The following is an 18049-nucleotide window of genomic DNA, read 5'->3' as shown; positions in this document are numbered from 1 at the left end:
CGCATGGTTAAGAAAATTGTCTTGCGAACTATAATAGGTGCGATCATACCAGCTCAAATGCACCGGATCCCATCAGAACTCCGCAATGGCCTCATCCTTGGCATGCACCTACTGTACCCGCAAGGCTTCGCGGATAGTGTTATGCTCTCTCGCGCCGCATGGTTAAGAAAATTGTGTGTGCAAACTATAATAGGTGCGATCATACCAACACTAATGCACCGGATCCCATCAGAACTCCGTAGTTAAGCGTGCTTGGGCGAGAGTAGTACTAGGATGGGTTACCTCATGGGAAGTCCTCGTGTTGCACCTTTTTTTTTTTACGTCGTGCCGACCCTCATTCTCTAAATGACGCTATCTTGAGTAGGACACCTAAGGGCGAGCCGCAATGGCCTCATCCTCGGCAGGCACCTACAGTTCCTGCAAGGCTTCGCCGATAGTGTTATGCTCTCTCGCGCCACATGTTTAAGAAAATTGTGTGTGCGAACTATAATAGGTGCGATCATACCAGCACTAATGCACCGGATCCCATCAGAACTCCGCAGTTAAACGTGCTTGGGCGAGAGTAGTACTATGATGGGTGACCTCCTGGGAAGTCCTCGTGTTGCACCTCTTTTTTTTTTTTTTACGTCGTGCCGACCCTCATTCTCTAAATGACGCTATCCCGAGTAGGACACCTAAGGGCGAGCCGCAATGGCCTCATCCTCGGCATGCACCTACAGTACACGCAAGGCTGCGCGGATAGTGTTATGCTCTCTCGCGCCGCATGGTTAAGAAAATTGTGTTGCGAACTATAATAGGTGCGATCATACCAGCACTAATGCCCCGGATCCCATCAGAACTCCGCAGTTAAGCGTGCTTGGGTGAGAGTAGTTCTAGGATGGGTGACCTCCTTGAAAGTCCTCGTGTTGCACCTCTTTTTTTTTTTTTTTTTTTTACGTCGTGCCGTCCCTCATTCTCTAAATGACACTATCCCGAGTAGGACACCTAAGGGCGAGCCGCAATGGCCTCATCCTCGGCATGCACCTACAGTACCCGCAAGACTTCGCGGATAGTGTTATGCTCTCTCGCGCCGCATGGTTAAGAAAATTGTGTGTGCAAACTATAATAGGTGCGATCATACCAGCACTAATGCACCGGATCCCATCAGAACTCCGTAGTTAAGCGTGCTTGGGCGAGAATAGTACTAGGATGGGTTACCTCATGGGAAGTCCTCGTGTTGCACCTTTTTTTTTTACGTCGTGCCGACCCTCATTCTCTAAATGACGCTATCTTGAGTAGGACACCTAAGGGCGAGCCGCAATGGCCTCATCCTCGGCAGGCACCTACAGTACCTGCAAGGCTTCACCGATAGTGTTATGCTCTCTCGCGCCACATGTTTAAGAAAATTGTGTGTGCGAACTATAATAGGTGCGATCATACCAGCACTAATGCACCGGATCCCATCAGAACTCCGCCGTTAAGCGTGCTTGGGCGAGAGTAGTACTATGATGGCTGACCTCCTGGGAAGTCCTCGTGTTGCACCTCTTTTTTTTTTTTTTACGTCGTGCCGACCCTCATTCTCTAAATGACGCTATCCCGAGTAGGACACCTAAGGGCGAGCCGCAATGGCCTCATCCTCGGCATGCACCTACAGTACACGCAAGGCTGCGCGGATAGTGTTATGCTCTCTCGCGCCGCATGGTTAAGAAAATTGTGTTGCGAACTATAATAGGTGCGATCATACCAGCACTAATGCACCGGATCCCATCAGAACTCCGTAGTTAAGCGTGCTCGGGCGAGAGTAGTGCTAGGATAGGTGACCTCCTGGAAAGTCTTCGTGTTGCACCTCTTTTTTTTTTTTTTTTTTACGTCGTGCCGACCCTCATTCTCTAAATGACGCTATCCCGAGTAGGACACCTAAGGGCGAGCCGCAATGGCCTCATCTTCGGCAGGCACCTATAGTACCCGCAAGGCTTCGCGGATAGTGTTATGCTCTCTCGTGCCGCAAGGTTAAGAAAATTGTGTGTGCGAACTATAATAGGTGCGATCATACCAGCACTAATGCCTCGGATCCCATCAGAACTCCGCAGTTAAGCGTGCTCGGGCGAGAGTAGTGCTAGGATAGGTGACCTCCTGGAAAGTCCTCGTGTTGCACCTCTTTTTTTTTTTTTTTTTTTTTTTTTACGTCGTGCCGTCCCTCATTCTCTAAATGACGCTATCCCGAGTAGGACACCTATGGGCGATCCGCAATGGCCTCATCCTCAGCAGGCACCTACAGTACCTGCAAGGCTTCGCCGATAGTGTTATGCTCTCTCGCGCCACATGGTTAAGAAAATTGTGTGTGCGAACTATAATAGGTGCGATCATACCAGCACTAATGCACCGGATCCCATCAGAACTCCTCAGTTAAGCGTGCTTGGGTTAGAGTAGTTCTAGGATGGGTGACCTCCTTGAAAGTCCTCGTGTTGCACCTCTTTTTTTTTTTACGTCGTGCCGTCCCTCATTCTCTAAATGACACTATCCCGAGTAGGACACCTAAGGGCCGAGTAGGACACCTAAGGGCGAGCCGCAATGGCCTCATCCTCGGCATGCACCTACAGTACCCGCAAGGCTTCGCGGATAGTGTTATGCTCTCTCGCGCCGCATGGTTAAGAAAATTGAGTGTGCAAACTATAATAGGTGCGATCATACCAGCACTAATACATCGGATCCCATCCGAACTCCGCAGTTAAGTGTGCTTGGACGAGCGTAGTACTAGGATGGGTGACCTCCTGGAAAGTCTTCGTGTTGCACCTCTTTTTTTTTTTACGTCGTGCCGACCCTCATTCTCTAAATGACGTTATCCCGAGTAGGATACCTAAGGGCGAGCAGCAATGGCCTCATCCTCGGCAGGCACCTACAGTACCCGCAAGGCTTCGCCGATAGTGTTATGCTCTCTCGCGCCACATTGTTAAGAAAATTGTGTGTGCGAACTATAATAGGTGCGATCATACCAGCACTAATGCACCGGATCCCATCAGGACTCTGCAGTTAAGCGTGCTTGGGTGAGAGTAGTACTAGGATGGGTGACCTCCTGGGAAGTCCTCCTGTTGCACCTTTTTTTTTTACGTCGTGCCGACCCTCATTCTCTAAATGACGCTATGCCGAGTAGGCCACCTAAGGGCGAGCCGCAATGGCCTCATCCTCAGCTGGGACCTACAGTACCCGCAAGGCCTCGCGGATGGTGTTATGCTCTCTCGCACCGCATGGTTAAGAAAATTGTGTGTGCGAACTATAATAGGTGCGATCATACCAGCACTAATGCACCGGATCCCATCAGAACTCCACAGTTAAGCGTGCTTGGGCGAGAGTAGTACTAGGATGGGTGACCTCTTGGGAAGTCCTCGTGTTGCACCTCTTTTTTTTTTTTTTTTTACGTCGTGCCGACCCTCATTCTCTAAATGACGCTATCCCGAGTAGGCCACCTAAGGGCGAGCAGCAATGGCCTCATCCTCGGCTGGCACCTACAGTACCCGCAAGGCTTCGCGGATAGTGTTATGCCCTCTCACGCCGCATGGTTAAGAAAATTGTGTGTGCAAACTATACTAGGTGCGATCATACCAGCACTAATCCACCGGATCCCATCAGAACTTCACAGTTAAGGGTGCTTGGGTGAGAGTAGTACTAGGATGGGTGACCCCCTGGGAAGTCCTCGTGTTGCACCTCTTTTTTTTTTTTTTACGTCGTGCCGACCCTCATTCTCTAAATGACGCTATCCCGAGTAGGCCACCTAAGGGCGGTCCGCAATGGCCTCATCCTCGGCTGGCACCTACAGTACCCGCAAGGCTTCGCGGATAGTGTTATGCTCTCTCGCGCCGCATGGTTAAGAAAATTGTGTTTGCGAACAATAATAGGTGCGACGATACCAGCACTAATGCACCGGATCCCATCAGAACTCCGTAGTTAAGCGTGCTTGGGCGAGAGTAGTACTAGGATTGGTGACCTCCTGGGAAGTCCTCGTGTTGCACCTTTTTTTTTTTTACGTCGTGCCGACCCTCATTCTCTAAATGACGCTATCTCGAGTAGGACACCTAAGGGCGAGCCAAAATGGCCTTATCCTCGGCAGGCACCTACAGTACCCGCAAGGCTTCGCGGATAGTGTTATGCTCCCTCGCGCCGCATGGTTAAGAAAATTGTGTGTGCGAACTATACTAGGTGCGATCATACCAGCACTAATCCACCGGATCCCATCAGAACTCCACAGTTAAGCGTGCTTGGGCGAGAGTAGTACTAGGATGGGTGACCTCTTGGGAAGTCCTCGTGTTGCACCTCTTTTTTTTTTTTTTTACGTCGTGCCGACCCTCATTCTCTAAATGACGCTATCCCGAGTAGGCCACCTAAGGGCGAGCAGCAATGGCCTCATCCTCGGCTGGCACCTACAGTACCCGCAAGGCTTCGCGGATAGTGTTATGCCCTCTCACGCCGCATGGTTAAGAAAATTGTGTGTGCAAACTATACTAGGTGCGATAATACCAGCACTAATCCACCGGATCCCATCAGAACTTCACAGTTAAGGGTGCTTGGGCGAGAGTAGTACTAGGATGGGTGACCCCCTGGGAAGTCCTCGTGTTGCACCTCTTTTTTTTTTTTTACGTCGTGCCGACCCTCATTCTCTAAATGACGCTATCCCGAGTAGGCCACCTAAGGGCGGTCCGCAATGGCCTCATCCTCGGCTGGCACCTACAGTACCCGCAAGGCTTCGCGGATAGTGTTATGCTCTCTCGCGCCGCATGGTTAAGAAAATTGTGTTTGCGAACAATAATAGGTGCGACGATACCAGCACTAATGCACCGGATCCCATCAGAACTCCGTAGTTAAGCGTGCTTGGGCGAGAGTAGTACTAGGATTGGTGACCTCCTGGGAAGTCCTCGTGTTGCACCTTTTTTTTTTTTTACGTCGTGCCGACCCTCATTCTCTAAATGACGCTATCTCGAGTAGGACACCTAAGGGCGAGCCGCAATGGCCTTATCCTCGGCAGGCACCTACAGTACCCGCAAGGCTTCGCGGATAGTGTTATGCTCTCTCGCGCCGCATGGTTAAGAAAATTGTGTGTGCGAACTATACTAGGTGCGATCATACCAGCACTAATCCACCGGATCCCATCAGAACTCCACAGTTAAGCGTGCTTGGGCGAGAGTAGTACTAGGATTGGTGACCTCTTGGGAAGTCCTCGTGTTGCACCTCTTTTTTTTTTTTTTTTTTTTACGTCGTGCCGACCCTCATTCTCTAAATGACGCTATCCCGAGTAGGCCACCTAAGGGCGAGCCGCAATGGCCTCATCCTCGGCTGGCACCTACAGTACCGGCAAGGCTTCGCGGATAGTGTTATGCTCTCTCGCTCCGCATGGTTAAGAAAATTGTGTGTGCGAACTATAATAGGTGCGATCATACCAGCACTAATGCACCAGATCCCATCAAAACTCCGTAGTTAAGCGCGCTTGGGCGAGAGTAATACTAGGATGGGTTACCTCATGGGAAGTCCTCGTGTTGCACCTTTTTTTTTTTTACGTCGTGCCGACCGTCATTCTCTAAATGACGCTATCCCGAGTAGGATACCTAAGGGCGAGCCGCAATGGGCTCATCCTCGGCAGGCACCTACAGTACCTGCAAGGCTTCGCCGATAGTGTTATGCTCTCTCGCGCCACATGGTTAAGAAAATTGTGTGTGCGATCTTTAATAGGTGCGATCATACCAGCACTAATGCACCGGATCCCATCAGAACTCCGCAGTTAAACGTGCTTGGGCAAGAGTAGTACTAGGATGGGTGACCTCCTGGGAAGTCCACGTGTTGCACCTTTTTTTTACGTCGTGCCGACTCTCATTCTCTAAATGACGCTATCCAGAGTAGGACACCTAAGGGCGAGCCGCAATTGCCTTATCCTCGGCAGGCACCTACAGTACCCGCAAGGCTTCGCGGATAGTGTTATGCTCTCTCGCGCCGCATGGTTAAGAAAATTGTGTGTGCGAACTATACTAGGTGCGATCATACCAGCACTAATCCACCGGATCCCATCAGAACTCCACAGTTAAGCGTGCTTGGGCGAGAGTAGTACTAGGATTGGTGACCTCTTGGGAAGTCCTCGTGTTGCACCTCTTTTTTTTTTTTTTTTACGTCGTGCCGACCCTCATTCTCTAAATGACGCTATCCCGAGTAGGCCACCTAAGGGCGAGCCGCAATGGCCTCATCCTCGGCTGGCACCTACAGTACCGGCAAGGCTTCACGGATAGTGTTATGCTCTCTCGCTCCGCATGGTTAACAAAATTGTGTGTGCGAACTATAATAGGTGCGATCATACCAGCACTAATGCACCAGATCCCATCAAAACTCCGTAGTTAAGCGCGCTTGGGCGAGAGTAATACTAGGATGGGTTACCTCATGGGAAGTCCTCGTGTTGCACCTTTTTTTTTTTTTTACGTCGTGCCGACCGTCATTCTCTAAATGACGCTATCCCGAGTAGGATACCTAAGGGCGAGCCGCAATGGGCTCATCCTCGGCAGGCACCTACAGTACCTGCAAGGCTTCGCCGATAGTGTTATGCTCTCTCGCACCACATGGTTAAGAAAATTGTGTGTGCGATCTTTAATAGGTGCGATCATACCAGCACTAATGCACCGGATCCCATCAGAACTCCGCAGTTAAACGTGCTTGGGCAAGAGTAGTACTAGGATGGGTGACCTCCTGGGAAGTCCACGTGTTGCACCTTTTTTTTACGTCGTGCCGACTCTCATTCTCTAAATGACGCTATCCAGAGTAGGACACCTAAGGGCGAGCCGTAATTGCCTTATCCTCGCCAGGTACCTACAGTACCCGCAAGGCTTCGCGGATAGTGTTATGCTCTCTCGCGCCGCATGGTTAAGAAAATTGTGTGTGCGAACTATACTAGGTGCGATCATACCAGCACTAATCCACCGGATCCCATCAGAACTCCACAGTTAAGCGTGCTTGGGCGAGAGTAGTACTAGGATGGGTGACCTCCTGGGAAGTTCTCGTGTTGCACCTCTTTATTTTTTTTTTACGTCGTGCCGACCCTCATTCTCTAAATGACGCTATCCCGAGTAGGACACCTAAGGGCGAGCCGCAATGGCCTCATTCTCGGCATGCACCTACAGTACCCGCAAGGCTTCGCGGATAGTGTTATGCTCTCTCGCGCCGCATGGTTAAGAAAATTGCGTTGCGAACTATAATAGGTGCGATCATACCAGCACTAATGCACCGGATCCCATCAGAACTCCGTAGTTAAGCGTGCTCGGGCGAGAGTAGTGCTAGGATGGGCGACCTCTTGGGTAGTTCTCGTGTTGCACCTTTTTTTTTTTTACGTCGTGGCGACCCTCATTCTCTAAATGATGCTATCCCGAGTAGGACAACTAAGGGCGAGCCGCAATGGCCTTATCCTCGGCAGGCACCTACAGTACCCGCAAGGCTTCGCGGATAGTGTTATGCTCTCTCGCGCCGCATGGTTAAGAAAATTGTGTGTGCGAACTATACTAGGTGCGATCATACCAGCACTAATCCACCGGATCCCATCAGAACTCCACAGTTAAGCGTGCTTGGGCGAGAGTAGTACTAGGATGGGTGACCTCCTGGAAAGTTCTCGTGTTGCACCTCTTTATTTTTTTTTACGTCGTGCCGACCCTCATTCTCTAAATGACGCTATCCCGAGTAGGACACCTAAGGGCGAGCCGCAATGGCCACATTCTCGGCATGCACCTACAGTACCCGCAAGGCTTCGCGGATAGTTTTATGCTCTCTCGCGCCGCATGGTTAAGAAAATTGTGTTGTGAACTACAATAGGTGCGATCATACCAGCACTAATGCACCGGATCCCATCAGAACTCCGTAGTTAAGCGTGCTCGGGCGAGAGTAGTGCTAGGATGGGTGACCTCTTGGGTAGTTCTCGTGTTGCACCGTTTTTTTTACGTCGTGCCGACCCTCATTCTCTAAATGACGCTATCCCGAGTAGGACACCTAAGGGCGAGCCGCAATGGCCTTATCCTCGGCAGGCACCTACATTACCCGCAAGGCTTCACGGATAGTGTTATGCTCTCTCGCGCCGCATGGTTAAGAAAATTGTGTGTGCGAACTATACTAGGTGCGATCATACCAGCACTAATCCACCGGATCCCATCAGAACTCCACAGTTAAGCGTGCTTGGGCGAGAGTAGTACTAGGATGGGTGACCTCTTGGGAAGTTCTCGTGTTGCACCTCTTTATTTTTTTTTTACGTCGTGCCGACCCTCATTCTCTAAATGACGCTATTTCGAGTAGGACACCTAAGGGCGAGCCGCAATGGCCTCATTCTCGGCATGCACCTACAGTACCCGCAAGGCTTCACGGATAGTGTTATGCTCTCTCGCGCCGCATGGTTAAGAAAATTGTGTTGCGAACTACAATAGGTGCGATCATACCAGCACTAATGCACCGGATCCCATCAGAACTCCGTAGTTAAGCGTGCTCGGGCGAGAGTAGTGCTAGGATGGGTGACCTTTTGGGTAGTTCTCGTGTTGCACCTTTTTTTTTTTTACGTCGTGCCGACCCTCATTCTCTAAATGACGCTATCCCGAGTAAGACACCTAAGGGCGATCCGCAATGGCCTCATCCTCGGCAGGCACCTACAGTACCTGCAAGGCTTCGCCGATAGTGTTATGCTCTCTCGCGCTACATGGTTAAGAAAATTGTGTGTGCGAACTATAATAGGTGCGATCATACCAGCACTAATCCACCGGATCCCATCAGAACTCCGCAGTTAAGCGTGCTTGGGTGAGAGTAGTTCTAGGATGGGTGACCTCCTTGAAAGTCCTCGTGTTGCACCTCTTTTTTTTTTTTTTTTTTTTTTTTTTTTTTTTTTTTTTACGTCGTGCCTTCCCTCATTCTCTAAATGACACTATCCCGAGTAGGACACCTAAGGGCGAGCCGCAATGGCCTCATCCTCGGCATGCACCTACAGTACCCGCAAGGCTTCGCGGATAGTGTTATGCTCTCTCGCGCCGCATGGTTAAGAAAATTGTGTGTGCAAACTTTAATAGGTGCGATCATACCAGCACTAATCCACCGGATCCCATCAGAACTCCGCAGTTAAGCGTGCTTGGACGAGAGTAGTACTAGGATGGGTGACCTCCTGGAAAGTCTTCGTGTTGCACCTGTTTTTTTTTTTTACGTCGTGCTGACCCTCATTCTCTAAATGACGCTATCCCGAGTAAGACACCTAAGGTCGAGCCGCAATGGCCTCATCTTCGGCAGGCACCTATAGTACCCGCAAGGCATCGCGGATAGTGTTATGCTCTCTCGTGCCGCAAGGTTAAGAAAATTGTGTGTGCGAACTATAATAGGTGCGATCATACCAGCACTAATGCACTGAATCCCATCAGAACTCCGTAGTTAAGCGTGCTTGGGTGAGAGTAGTACTAGGATGGGTGACCTCCTGGGAAGTCCTCGTGTTGCACCTCTTTTTTTTTTTTTACGTCGTGCCGACCCTCATTCTCTAAATGACGTTATCCCGAGTAGGATACCTAAGGGCGAGCAGCAATGGCCTCATCCTCGGCAGGCACCTACAGTACCCGCAAGTCTTCGCGGATAGTGTTATGCTCTCTCGCGCCGCATGGTTAAGAAAATTGTGTGTGCGAACTATAATAGGTGCGATCATACCAGCACTAATGCACCGGATCCCATCAGAGCTCCGTAGTTAAGCGTGCTTGGGCGAGAGTAGTACTAGGATGGGTGACCTCCTGGAAAGTCCTCGTGTTGCACCTCTTTTTTTTTTTTTTTTACGTCGTGCTGACCCTCATTCTCTAAATGACGCTATCCCGAGTAAGACACCTAAGGGCGAGCCGCAATGGCCTCATCCTCGGCATACACCTACAGTCCCCGCAAGGCTTCGCGGATAGTATTATGCTCTCTCGCGCCGCATGGTTAAGAAAATTGTGTGTGCGAACTATAATAGGTGCGATCATACCAGCACTATTGCACCGGATTCCATCAGAACTCCGCAGTTAAGCGTGCTTGGGCGTGAGTAGTAATAGGATGGGTGACCTCTTGGGAAGTCCTTGTGTTGCACCTCTTTTTTTTTTTTTTTTTACGTCGTGCCGATCCTCATTCTCTAAATGACGCTATCCCGTGTAGCACACCTAAGGGCGAGCCGCAATGGCCTCATCCTCGACATGCACCTACAGTACCCGCAAGGTTTCGCGGATAGTGTTATGCTCTCTCGAGCCGCATGGTTAAGAAAATTGTGTGTGCGAACTATAATAGGTGCAATCATACTAGTACTAATGCACCGGATCCCATCAGAACTCCGTAGTTAAGCGTGCTTGGGCGAGAGTACTACTAGGATGGGTGACCTCATGGGAAGTCCTCGTGTTGCACCTTTTTTTTTACGTCGTGCCGACCCTCATTCTCTAAATGACGCTATCCCGAGTAGGACACCTAAGGGCGAGCCGCAATGGCCTCATCCTCGGCAGGCACCTACAGTACCTGCAAGGCTTCGCCGATAGTGTTATGCTCTCTCGCTCCACATGGTTAAGAAAATTGTGTGTGCGAACTATAATAGGTGCGATCATACCAGCACTAATGCACCGGATCCCATCAGAACTCCGCAGTTAAGCGTGCTTGGGTGAGAGTAGTTCTAGGATGGGTGACCTCCTTGAAAGTCCTCGTGTTGCACCTCTTTTTTATTTTTTTTTTATTTTTTTTTACGTCGTGCGGTCCCTCATTCTCTAAATGACACTATCCCGAGTAGGACACCTAAGGGCGAGCCGCAATGGCCTCATCCTCGGCATGCACCTACAGTACCCGCAAGGATTCGCGGATAGTGTTATGCTCTCTCGCGCCGCATGGTTAAGAAAATTGTGTGTGCAAACTTTAATAGGTGCGATCATACCAGCACTAATCCACCGGATCCCATCAGAACACCGCAATTAAGTGTGCTTGGACGAGAGTAGTACTAGGATGGGTGACCTCCTGGAAAGTCTTCGTGTTGCACCTCTTTTTTTTTTTTTACGTCGTTGATGATTCTTTTCTTGCTTGGGGACAAGCAAGGTTTAAGTTTGGTGTTGTGATGACATGTCACCATGTCATGTTTTTCTATGCTTTTTTCTTTGTTTTCAATAGGTTTTATGCACTTTCTTGAGCCATAAGCAAGCCAATTTGGTAGATTTTCATGCTTCCTTTGATTTAATCAACCATGTGTGAATTCATGCTATTTCATGAGGTTTTATGCTATAATTATCACATATTATGAAAGAATGAATATCTCATGATTTTGAGCATAGCTTTGATGTGTTTGGTTGATTAATGATAGGTGAAGAAAGCTTGGAGAAAGGTTGAAGCAAGAAGGAATGGCTAGGAGGAGAGGACAAAAAGCTTGACCAAAAGTTTGCCTCAAACTTTTGGGCAAACTTTTGGGTGAAAAGTTTGAGCCAACGTTAGCCCCTAACTTTTTGGCTAACGTTGGCATGAAAAACACACCATGGGAGCAAAAAGTTTGCGCCAACGTTAGCCTCTAACTTTTGGGCTAATGTTGGCGCCACACACCACAACAGCTTGAAGGGGTATACTTCCAACAAGAATAACTTGAGCTACAGTGCTCCAAATGAGGTGATTCAAGAAGCATTGGAAAGTAGGAATCAAGAGCTTTCCAAGCATATATGGCACTGCATGGTGGACACTAAAATTGAGGGAGAAAACTGCCCCGCAATGTGCATAAACGAACATGGTGGCAACCTGCAGTGAGGCCAACTGACCTCTGCACCTTCAACGGAGTATAACTCGAGCTGTAGAGCTCCAATTGATGCGCTTCCAACGGAAATGGAAAGTAGACATTCAGGGCTTTCCAACAATATATAATAGTATGGGGTGGACAATACGTTTGAGCCTCCAGAACTGGCTTTTTCACCAACGTTTGAGGCAAACTTTACCTCAAACGCTGCACACCAAAGCCAGCAACCATGCCCTCTTCAAATGATCATAACTTGAGTTGTAGATGTCCAATTGAAGTGATTCCAAGTGGGTTAGAAAGCTGACATTTAGAGCTTTCCAACCATATATGATAGTCTATATTGGGCATAAAATTGGCAACATGACAAGAGGACAAAGTTGGCGCCATAAATGTGCATAAGGGAGGCCAACGTTGGAGCAAAAGTTAGACCCCAAACTTTTGCCCCAACGTTGGTATCAGCAAAAGAGGGTGGCTGATGTGAAAAGTTGGAGTAAAAGTTTGCCTCAAACTTTTACTCAAACTTTTACTCAAGCTTTTGCAAATTCAAACCCGGTTCACTTCGGTTCCTCCTCAAACTCCAAGAGCAATCAACCAAGGCCTCTATCAACCCAATTCCATCAAGAGCAAGGGCCCATGATCATCACTCAAAGGCACAAGAAATAGATAAAATAGGAATTTCATTTAATTGTAATTTGTTTTTAATTTCATTTTCATTTTCATTTTGTAAAGCCTATATAAGGCATCATTTTCATATTTGTGAGTAGGCGAGCTCCACTAGGGAGCATTAGGATTAGAAAACTCTCTCTTTAGTTTCATTTCTGTTTTGAATCTTGGGTTGAGCATTGAAGGAATTCTGTTTCAATCTCACCTTGAGAATTCTCTCTGTTTTCTTCTTCTGCGATTTTAATTTCTCCTTTACTACAAGTTCCTTTGCTGCAAGTTTACAATTTAATTTACATTGAGCTTGATTTTGATCTTTGGTTCTCATTGCTTTCTGTTCTCACTGAATTCAATTTACTTTCAAGCAATTTAATTCTTCTGCAAGTGCTCTGCATTTTACATTTCTGTTCATGATCTGATTTACTTTTTCTGCAAGTTTCTCTAAGCTTTGATCTATTGCTCTCCTTAATTTCCAGCACCCACTCCCATTTACATTTAATGCATTTTATATTTCTTGTAATTTAAGATTCTTGCAATTTACATTTCTTGCCCTTTAAGTTACTTGCCCATTTACATTCTGCAACTTTAAATTCATTGTCATTTACTTTCTTTTGGCTACAATTTCACACAATTCTCTAAATGTTAGCTTGACTAAACTAATCACCCACTAAAATTGCTTGATCCATCAATCCCTGTGGGATCGACCTCACTCCAGTGAGTTTTACTACTTGATGCGACCCGGTATACTTGCCGGTGAGTTTTGTGTCGGATCGTTTTCCGCACATCAGTCGTGCCGTCCCTCATTCTCTAAATGACACTATCCCGAGTAGGACACCTAAGGGCGAGCCGCAATGGCCTCATCCTCGGCATGCCCCTACAGTACCCGCAAGGCTTCGCGGATAGTGTTATGCTCTCTCGCGCCGCATGGTTAAGAAAATTCTGTGTGCAAACTATAATAGGTGCGATCATACCAGCACTAATCCACCGGATCCCGTCCGAACTCCGCAGTTAAGCGTGCTTGGGCGAGAGTAGTACTAGGATGGGTGACCTCCTGGGAAGTCCTCGTGTTGCACCTCTTTTTTTTTTTTACGTCGTGCCGACCCTCATTCTCTAAATGACGCTATCCCGAGTAGGACACCTAAGGGCGAGCCGCAATGGCCTCAACCTCGGCATGCACCTACAGTACCCGCAAGGCTTCGCGGATAGTGTTATGCTCTCTCGCGCCGCATGGTTAAGAAAATTGTGTGTGCGAACTATAATAGGTGCGATCATACCAGCACTAATGCACCGGATCCCATCAGAACTCCGTAGTTAAGCGTGCTTGGGCGAGAGTAGTACTAGGATGGGTGACCTCCTGGAAAGTCCTCGTGTTGCACCTCTTTTTTTTTTACGTCGTGCTGACCCTCATTCTCTAAATGACGCTATCCCGAGTAAAACACCTAAGGGCGAGCCGCAATGGCCTCATCCTCGGCATACACCTACAGTACCCGCAAGGCTTCGCGGATAGTGTTATGCTCTCTCGAGCCGCATGGTTAAGAAAATTGTGTGTGCGAACTATAATAGGTGCGATCATACCAGCATTAATGCACCGGATCCCATCAGAACTCCGTAGTTAAGCGTGCTTGGGCGAGAGTAGTACTAGGATGGGTGACCTCATGGGAAATCCTCGTGTTGCACCTTTTTTTTTTTTACGTCGTGCCGACCCTCATTCTCTAAATGACGCTATCCCGAGTAGGACACCTAAGGGCGAGCCGCAATGGCCTCATCCTCGGCAGGCACCTACAGTACCTGCAAGGCTTCGCCGATAGTGTTATGCTCTCTCGCGCCACCTGGTTTAGAAAATTGTTTGTGCGAACTATAATAGGTGCGATCATACCAGCACTAATGCACCGGATCCCATCAGAACTCCGCAGTTAAGCGTGCTTGGGTGAGAGTAGTTCTAGGATGGGTGACCTCCTTGAAAGTCCTCGTGTTGCACCTTTTTTTTTTTTTACTTCGTGCCGTCTGGTGCACGAAATTGTGATCATCAATGGCGCCATCAACATGGTATGCTCATTGCAATCTCAACTCTTCATCACAACTCCGCACAACTAACCAGCAAGTGCACTGGGTCGTCCAAGTAATAAACCTTACGCGAGTAAGGGTCGATCCCACGGAGATTGTTGGTATGAAGCAAGCTATGGTCACCTTGTAAATCTTAGTTAGGCAGACTCAAATGGTTATAGATGATGAATGAAACATGAAGATAAGGATAGAGATACTTATGTAATTCATTGGTGGGAATTTCAGATAAGCGCATGAAGATGTTGTGTCCCTTCCGTCTCTCTGCTTTCCTACTGTCTTCATCCAATCCTTCTTACTCCTTTCCATGGCAAGCTTATGCAAGGGTTTCACCGTTGTCAGTGGATACCTCCCATCCTCTCAGTGGAAATGTTCAACGCACCCTGTCACGGCACGGCTATCCATCAGTCGGTTCTCGATCAGGCCGGAATAGAATCCATTGATTCTTTTGCATCTGTCACTAACGCCCCGCCCTCAGGAGTTTGAAGCACGTCACAGTCATTCAATCATTGAATCCTACTCAGAATACCACAGACAAGGTTAGACCTTCCGGATTCTCTTGAATGCCGCCATCAGTTCTAGCCTATACCACGAAGACTCTGATCTCACGGAATGGCTGGCTCGGTTGTCAGGCGAGCACTCGGTTGTTAGGCGATCAACCATGCATCGTGTATCAGGAATCCAAGAGATATTCACCCAATCTAAGGTAGAACGGAAGTGGTTGTCAGGCACACGTTCATAGGTGAGAATGATGATGAGTGTCACGGATCATCACATTCATCAAGTTGAAGAACAAGTGATATCTTAGAACAAGAACAAGCGGAATTGAATAGAAGAACAATAGTAATTGCATTAATACTTCGAGGTACAGCAGAGCTCCACACCTTAATCTATGGTGTGTAGAAACTCCACCGTTGAAAATACATAAGAACAAGGTCTAGGCATGGCCGAATGGCCAGCCTCCCAAAGAGGGTTCAATCATAAAAACATGATCAAAAGATGAAAATACAATAGTAAAAGGTCCTATTTATAGAAAACTAGTAGCCTAAGGTTTACAAAGATGAGTAAATGATATAAAAATCCACTTCCGGGCCCACTTGGTGTGTGCTTGGGCTGAGCAATGAAGCATTTTCGTGTAGAGAATCTTCTTGGAGTTAAACGCCAGCTTTTGTGCCAGTTTGGGCGTTTAACTCCCACTTTGGTGCCAGTTCCGGCGTTTAACGCTGGAATTTCTGAAGGTGACTTTGAACGCCGGTTTGGGCCATCAAATCTTGGGCAAAGTATGGACTATCATATATTGCTAGAAAGCCCAGGATGTCTACTTTTTAACGCCGTTGAGAGTGCGCCAATTGGGCTTTTGTAGCTCCAGAAAATCCACTTCGAATGCAGGGAGGTCAGAATCCAACAGCATCTACAGTCCTTTTCAGTCTCTGAATCAGATTTTTGCTCAGGTCCCTCAATTTCAGCCAGAAAATACCTGAAATCACAGAAAAACACACAAACTCATAGTAAAGTCCAGAAAAGTGAATTTTAACTAAAAACTAATAAAAATATACTAAAAACTAAACCAAATATACTAAAAACATACTAAAAACAATGCCAAAAAGCGTACAAATTATCCGCTCATCACAACACCAAACTTAAATTGTTGCTTGTCCTCAAGCAACTGAAAATCAAATAAGATAAAAAGATGAAAATATGCAATGAATTCCAAAAACATCTATGAAGATCAGTATTAATTAGATGAGCGGGGCTTTTAGCTTTTTGCCTCTGAACAGTTTTGGCATCTCACTTTATCCTTTGAAATTCAGAATGATTGGCTTCTTTAGGAACTCAGAATCCAGATAATGTCATTGATTCTCCTAGTTAAGTATGATGGTTCTTGAACACAGCTACTTATTGAGTCTTGGCCGTGGCCCAAAGCACTCTGTCTTCCAGTATTACCACCGGATACATTCATGCCACAGACACATAATTGGGTGAACCTTTTCAGATTGTGACTCAGCTTTGCTAAAGTCCCCAATTAGAGGTATCCAGGGTTCTTAAGCACATTCTTCTTGCCTTGGATCACAACTTTATTTCTTTCTTTTTCTTTTCTTTTTCTTTCTCTCTCTCTCTTTTTTTTCGTCTCTTTTCTCTCTTTTTTTTGTATTCACTGCTTTTTCTTGCTTCAAGAATCATTTTTATGATTTTTCAGATCCTCAGTAACATGTCTCCTTTTTCATCATTCTTTCAAGAGCCAACATTCATGAATCACAAATTCAAAAGACATATGCACTGTTTAAGCATGCATTCAGAAAACAAAAGTGTTGCCACCACATCAAAATAATTAAACTGTTATAAAATTCAAAATTCATGCAATTCTTTTTCTTTTTCAATTAAGAACATTTTTTTTTATTCAAGAAAGGTGATGGATTCATAGGACATTCATAACTTTAAGGCATAGACACTTAAGACACTAATGATCATAAGACACAAACATGGATAAACATAAGCATGAAAATTCGAAAAACAAGAAAATAAAGAACAAGGAGATTAAAGAACGGGTCCACCTTAGTGATGGCGGCTTGTTCTTCCTCTTGAAGGTCTTATGGAGTGCTTGAGCTCCTCAATGTCTCTTCCTTGTCTTTGTTGCTCCTCTCTCATGATTTTTTGATCTTTTCTAATTTCATGGAGGAGGATGGAATGTTCTTGGTGCTCCACCCTTAGTTGTCCCATGTTGGAACTCAATTCTCCTAGGGAGGTGTTCAGTTGCTCCCAATAGTCTTGTGGAGGAAAGTGCATCCCTTGAGGCATCTCAGGGATCTCATGATGAGAAGGGTCTCTTGTTTGCTCCATCCTTTTCTTAGTGATGGGCTTGTCCTCATCAATGAGGATGTCTCCTTCTTTGTCAACTTCTACTGAATAACAGAGGTGACAAATGAGATGAGGAAAGGCTAACCTTGCCAAGGTAGAGGACTTGTCCGCCACCTTATAGAGTTCTTGGGCTATAACCTCATGAACTTCTACTTCTTCTCCAATCATGATGCTATGAATCATGATGGCCCGGTCTAGAGTAACTTCGGACCGGTTGCTAGTGGGAATGATTGAGCGTTGGATAAACTCCAACCATCCTCTAGCCACGGGCTTGAGGTCATGCCTTCTTAGTTGAATCGGCTTCCCTCTTGAATCTCTCTTCCATTGGGTACCCTCTTCACAAATGTCAGTGAGGACTTGGTCAAACCTTTGATCAAAGTTGACCCTTCTAGTGTAAGGATGTTCATCTCCTTGCATCATAGGCAAGTTGAATGCCAACCTTACATTTTCCGAACTAAAATCCAAGTATTTTCCCCGAACCATAGTAAGCCAATTCTTTGGATCCGGGTTCACACTTTGATCATGGTTCTTGGTGATCCATGCATTGGCATAGAACTCCTGAACCATTAAGATTCTGACTTGTTGAATGGGGTTGGTAAGAACTTCCCAACCTCTTCTTCGGATCTCATGTCGAATCTCCGGATATTCACTCTTTTTGAGTGAAAAAGGGACCTCGGAGATCACCTTCTTCAAGGCCACAACTTCATAGAAGTGGTCTTGATGCACCCTTGAGATGAATCTCTC

The 18049-nt window shown here is 47.0% G+C and overlaps 40 non-coding genes across 40 annotated transcripts; all 40 read left to right on the top strand.

The window, feature by feature from the left end:
* Window positions 1-191: 191 nt before the first annotated feature.
* LOC130938358 (5S ribosomal RNA) lies at window positions 192-310 on the top strand. Its single transcript, XR_009069527.1, has one exon. It is a non-coding gene; the product is annotated as a 5S ribosomal RNA (ribosomal RNA).
* Window positions 311-491: 181 nt separating this feature from the next.
* LOC130938842 (5S ribosomal RNA) lies at window positions 492-610 on the top strand. Its single transcript, XR_009069986.1, has one exon. It is a non-coding gene; the product is annotated as a 5S ribosomal RNA (ribosomal RNA).
* A 185-nt stretch (window positions 611-795) lies between these two features.
* On the top strand, window positions 796-914 carry LOC130938936 (5S ribosomal RNA). Its single transcript, XR_009070074.1, has one exon. It is a non-coding gene; the product is annotated as a 5S ribosomal RNA (ribosomal RNA).
* A 192-nt stretch (window positions 915-1106) lies between these two features.
* On the top strand, window positions 1107-1225 carry LOC130937369 (5S ribosomal RNA). Its single transcript, XR_009068590.1, has one exon. It is a non-coding gene; the product is annotated as a 5S ribosomal RNA (ribosomal RNA).
* Window positions 1226-1405: 180 nt separating this feature from the next.
* LOC130938126 (5S ribosomal RNA) lies at window positions 1406-1524 on the top strand. Its single transcript, XR_009069304.1, has one exon. It is a non-coding gene; the product is annotated as a 5S ribosomal RNA (ribosomal RNA).
* Window positions 1525-1709: 185 nt separating this feature from the next.
* Window positions 1710-1828, top strand: LOC130938911 (5S ribosomal RNA). The gene has a single exon (XR_009070051.1). It is a non-coding gene; the product is annotated as a 5S ribosomal RNA (ribosomal RNA).
* A 190-nt stretch (window positions 1829-2018) lies between these two features.
* LOC130938993 (5S ribosomal RNA) lies at window positions 2019-2137 on the top strand. The gene has a single exon (XR_009070127.1). It is a non-coding gene; the product is annotated as a 5S ribosomal RNA (ribosomal RNA).
* Window positions 2138-2334: 197 nt separating this feature from the next.
* Window positions 2335-2453, top strand: LOC130936872 (5S ribosomal RNA). Its single transcript, XR_009068189.1, has one exon. It is a non-coding gene; the product is annotated as a 5S ribosomal RNA (ribosomal RNA).
* A 203-nt stretch (window positions 2454-2656) lies between these two features.
* On the top strand, window positions 2657-2775 carry LOC130938915 (5S ribosomal RNA). The gene has a single exon (XR_009070054.1). It is a non-coding gene; the product is annotated as a 5S ribosomal RNA (ribosomal RNA).
* A 183-nt stretch (window positions 2776-2958) lies between these two features.
* LOC130938799 (5S ribosomal RNA) lies at window positions 2959-3077 on the top strand. Its single transcript, XR_009069946.1, has one exon. It is a non-coding gene; the product is annotated as a 5S ribosomal RNA (ribosomal RNA).
* Window positions 3078-3257: 180 nt separating this feature from the next.
* On the top strand, window positions 3258-3376 carry LOC130937111 (5S ribosomal RNA). The gene has a single exon (XR_009068344.1). It is a non-coding gene; the product is annotated as a 5S ribosomal RNA (ribosomal RNA).
* Window positions 3377-3565: 189 nt separating this feature from the next.
* Window positions 3566-3684, top strand: LOC130938820 (5S ribosomal RNA). Its single transcript, XR_009069965.1, has one exon. It is a non-coding gene; the product is annotated as a 5S ribosomal RNA (ribosomal RNA).
* A 186-nt stretch (window positions 3685-3870) lies between these two features.
* Window positions 3871-3989, top strand: LOC130938231 (5S ribosomal RNA). Its single transcript, XR_009069404.1, has one exon. It is a non-coding gene; the product is annotated as a 5S ribosomal RNA (ribosomal RNA).
* A 182-nt stretch (window positions 3990-4171) lies between these two features.
* Window positions 4172-4290, top strand: LOC130937782 (5S ribosomal RNA). The gene has a single exon (XR_009068982.1). It is a non-coding gene; the product is annotated as a 5S ribosomal RNA (ribosomal RNA).
* A 187-nt stretch (window positions 4291-4477) lies between these two features.
* Window positions 4478-4596, top strand: LOC130938793 (5S ribosomal RNA). The gene has a single exon (XR_009069940.1). It is a non-coding gene; the product is annotated as a 5S ribosomal RNA (ribosomal RNA).
* Window positions 4597-4781: 185 nt separating this feature from the next.
* LOC130938219 (5S ribosomal RNA) lies at window positions 4782-4900 on the top strand. Its single transcript, XR_009069393.1, has one exon. It is a non-coding gene; the product is annotated as a 5S ribosomal RNA (ribosomal RNA).
* A 183-nt stretch (window positions 4901-5083) lies between these two features.
* LOC130938786 (5S ribosomal RNA) lies at window positions 5084-5202 on the top strand. Its single transcript, XR_009069933.1, has one exon. It is a non-coding gene; the product is annotated as a 5S ribosomal RNA (ribosomal RNA).
* Window positions 5203-5394: 192 nt separating this feature from the next.
* LOC130938986 (5S ribosomal RNA) lies at window positions 5395-5513 on the top strand. Its single transcript, XR_009070121.1, has one exon. It is a non-coding gene; the product is annotated as a 5S ribosomal RNA (ribosomal RNA).
* Window positions 5514-5695: 182 nt separating this feature from the next.
* Window positions 5696-5814, top strand: LOC130937664 (5S ribosomal RNA). Its single transcript, XR_009068871.1, has one exon. It is a non-coding gene; the product is annotated as a 5S ribosomal RNA (ribosomal RNA).
* A 178-nt stretch (window positions 5815-5992) lies between these two features.
* On the top strand, window positions 5993-6111 carry LOC130938785 (5S ribosomal RNA). Its single transcript, XR_009069932.1, has one exon. It is a non-coding gene; the product is annotated as a 5S ribosomal RNA (ribosomal RNA).
* A 188-nt stretch (window positions 6112-6299) lies between these two features.
* Window positions 6300-6418, top strand: LOC130938985 (5S ribosomal RNA). Its single transcript, XR_009070120.1, has one exon. It is a non-coding gene; the product is annotated as a 5S ribosomal RNA (ribosomal RNA).
* Window positions 6419-6602: 184 nt separating this feature from the next.
* Window positions 6603-6721, top strand: LOC130937651 (5S ribosomal RNA). Its single transcript, XR_009068860.1, has one exon. It is a non-coding gene; the product is annotated as a 5S ribosomal RNA (ribosomal RNA).
* A 178-nt stretch (window positions 6722-6899) lies between these two features.
* LOC130937276 (5S ribosomal RNA) lies at window positions 6900-7018 on the top strand. The gene has a single exon (XR_009068499.1). It is a non-coding gene; the product is annotated as a 5S ribosomal RNA (ribosomal RNA).
* Window positions 7019-7203: 185 nt separating this feature from the next.
* LOC130938781 (5S ribosomal RNA) lies at window positions 7204-7322 on the top strand. The gene has a single exon (XR_009069929.1). It is a non-coding gene; the product is annotated as a 5S ribosomal RNA (ribosomal RNA).
* Window positions 7323-7504: 182 nt separating this feature from the next.
* Window positions 7505-7623, top strand: LOC130938416 (5S ribosomal RNA). Its single transcript, XR_009069583.1, has one exon. It is a non-coding gene; the product is annotated as a 5S ribosomal RNA (ribosomal RNA).
* Window positions 7624-7807: 184 nt separating this feature from the next.
* Window positions 7808-7926, top strand: LOC130938825 (5S ribosomal RNA). The gene has a single exon (XR_009069970.1). It is a non-coding gene; the product is annotated as a 5S ribosomal RNA (ribosomal RNA).
* Window positions 7927-8105: 179 nt separating this feature from the next.
* LOC130937580 (5S ribosomal RNA) lies at window positions 8106-8224 on the top strand. Its single transcript, XR_009068793.1, has one exon. It is a non-coding gene; the product is annotated as a 5S ribosomal RNA (ribosomal RNA).
* Window positions 8225-8409: 185 nt separating this feature from the next.
* Window positions 8410-8528, top strand: LOC130938776 (5S ribosomal RNA). Its single transcript, XR_009069924.1, has one exon. It is a non-coding gene; the product is annotated as a 5S ribosomal RNA (ribosomal RNA).
* A 182-nt stretch (window positions 8529-8710) lies between these two features.
* Window positions 8711-8829, top strand: LOC130938913 (5S ribosomal RNA). The gene has a single exon (XR_009070052.1). It is a non-coding gene; the product is annotated as a 5S ribosomal RNA (ribosomal RNA).
* A 210-nt stretch (window positions 8830-9039) lies between these two features.
* On the top strand, window positions 9040-9158 carry LOC130938817 (5S ribosomal RNA). The gene has a single exon (XR_009069962.1). It is a non-coding gene; the product is annotated as a 5S ribosomal RNA (ribosomal RNA).
* Window positions 9159-9342: 184 nt separating this feature from the next.
* Window positions 9343-9461, top strand: LOC130938746 (5S ribosomal RNA). Its single transcript, XR_009069896.1, has one exon. It is a non-coding gene; the product is annotated as a 5S ribosomal RNA (ribosomal RNA).
* Window positions 9462-9646: 185 nt separating this feature from the next.
* On the top strand, window positions 9647-9765 carry LOC130937984 (5S ribosomal RNA). The gene has a single exon (XR_009069170.1). It is a non-coding gene; the product is annotated as a 5S ribosomal RNA (ribosomal RNA).
* A 188-nt stretch (window positions 9766-9953) lies between these two features.
* LOC130938790 (5S ribosomal RNA) lies at window positions 9954-10072 on the top strand. Its single transcript, XR_009069937.1, has one exon. It is a non-coding gene; the product is annotated as a 5S ribosomal RNA (ribosomal RNA).
* Window positions 10073-10261: 189 nt separating this feature from the next.
* Window positions 10262-10380, top strand: LOC130938733 (5S ribosomal RNA). Its single transcript, XR_009069884.1, has one exon. It is a non-coding gene; the product is annotated as a 5S ribosomal RNA (ribosomal RNA).
* A 179-nt stretch (window positions 10381-10559) lies between these two features.
* LOC130938845 (5S ribosomal RNA) lies at window positions 10560-10678 on the top strand. Its single transcript, XR_009069989.1, has one exon. It is a non-coding gene; the product is annotated as a 5S ribosomal RNA (ribosomal RNA).
* A 199-nt stretch (window positions 10679-10877) lies between these two features.
* On the top strand, window positions 10878-10996 carry LOC130939045 (5S ribosomal RNA). The gene has a single exon (XR_009070177.1). It is a non-coding gene; the product is annotated as a 5S ribosomal RNA (ribosomal RNA).
* A 2349-nt stretch (window positions 10997-13345) lies between these two features.
* LOC130938914 (5S ribosomal RNA) lies at window positions 13346-13464 on the top strand. Its single transcript, XR_009070053.1, has one exon. It is a non-coding gene; the product is annotated as a 5S ribosomal RNA (ribosomal RNA).
* Window positions 13465-13648: 184 nt separating this feature from the next.
* On the top strand, window positions 13649-13767 carry LOC130937168 (5S ribosomal RNA). Its single transcript, XR_009068398.1, has one exon. It is a non-coding gene; the product is annotated as a 5S ribosomal RNA (ribosomal RNA).
* A 182-nt stretch (window positions 13768-13949) lies between these two features.
* LOC130937076 (5S ribosomal RNA) lies at window positions 13950-14068 on the top strand. The gene has a single exon (XR_009068311.1). It is a non-coding gene; the product is annotated as a 5S ribosomal RNA (ribosomal RNA).
* Window positions 14069-14250: 182 nt separating this feature from the next.
* Window positions 14251-14369, top strand: LOC130938869 (5S ribosomal RNA). Its single transcript, XR_009070011.1, has one exon. It is a non-coding gene; the product is annotated as a 5S ribosomal RNA (ribosomal RNA).
* The last annotated feature ends 3680 nt before the right edge of the window (window positions 14370-18049 follow it).

The sequence above is a fragment of the Arachis stenosperma genome, chromosome 6 (genome assembly GCF_014773155.1).
Source record: "Arachis stenosperma cultivar V10309 chromosome 6, arast.V10309.gnm1.PFL2, whole genome shotgun sequence".
Classification (NCBI taxonomy): Eukaryota; Viridiplantae; Streptophyta; class Magnoliopsida; order Fabales; family Fabaceae; genus Arachis; species Arachis stenosperma.
The sequence above is the reverse complement of the archived record's forward strand: the minus strand, read 5'-3'. Positions and strand labels throughout refer to the sequence as shown.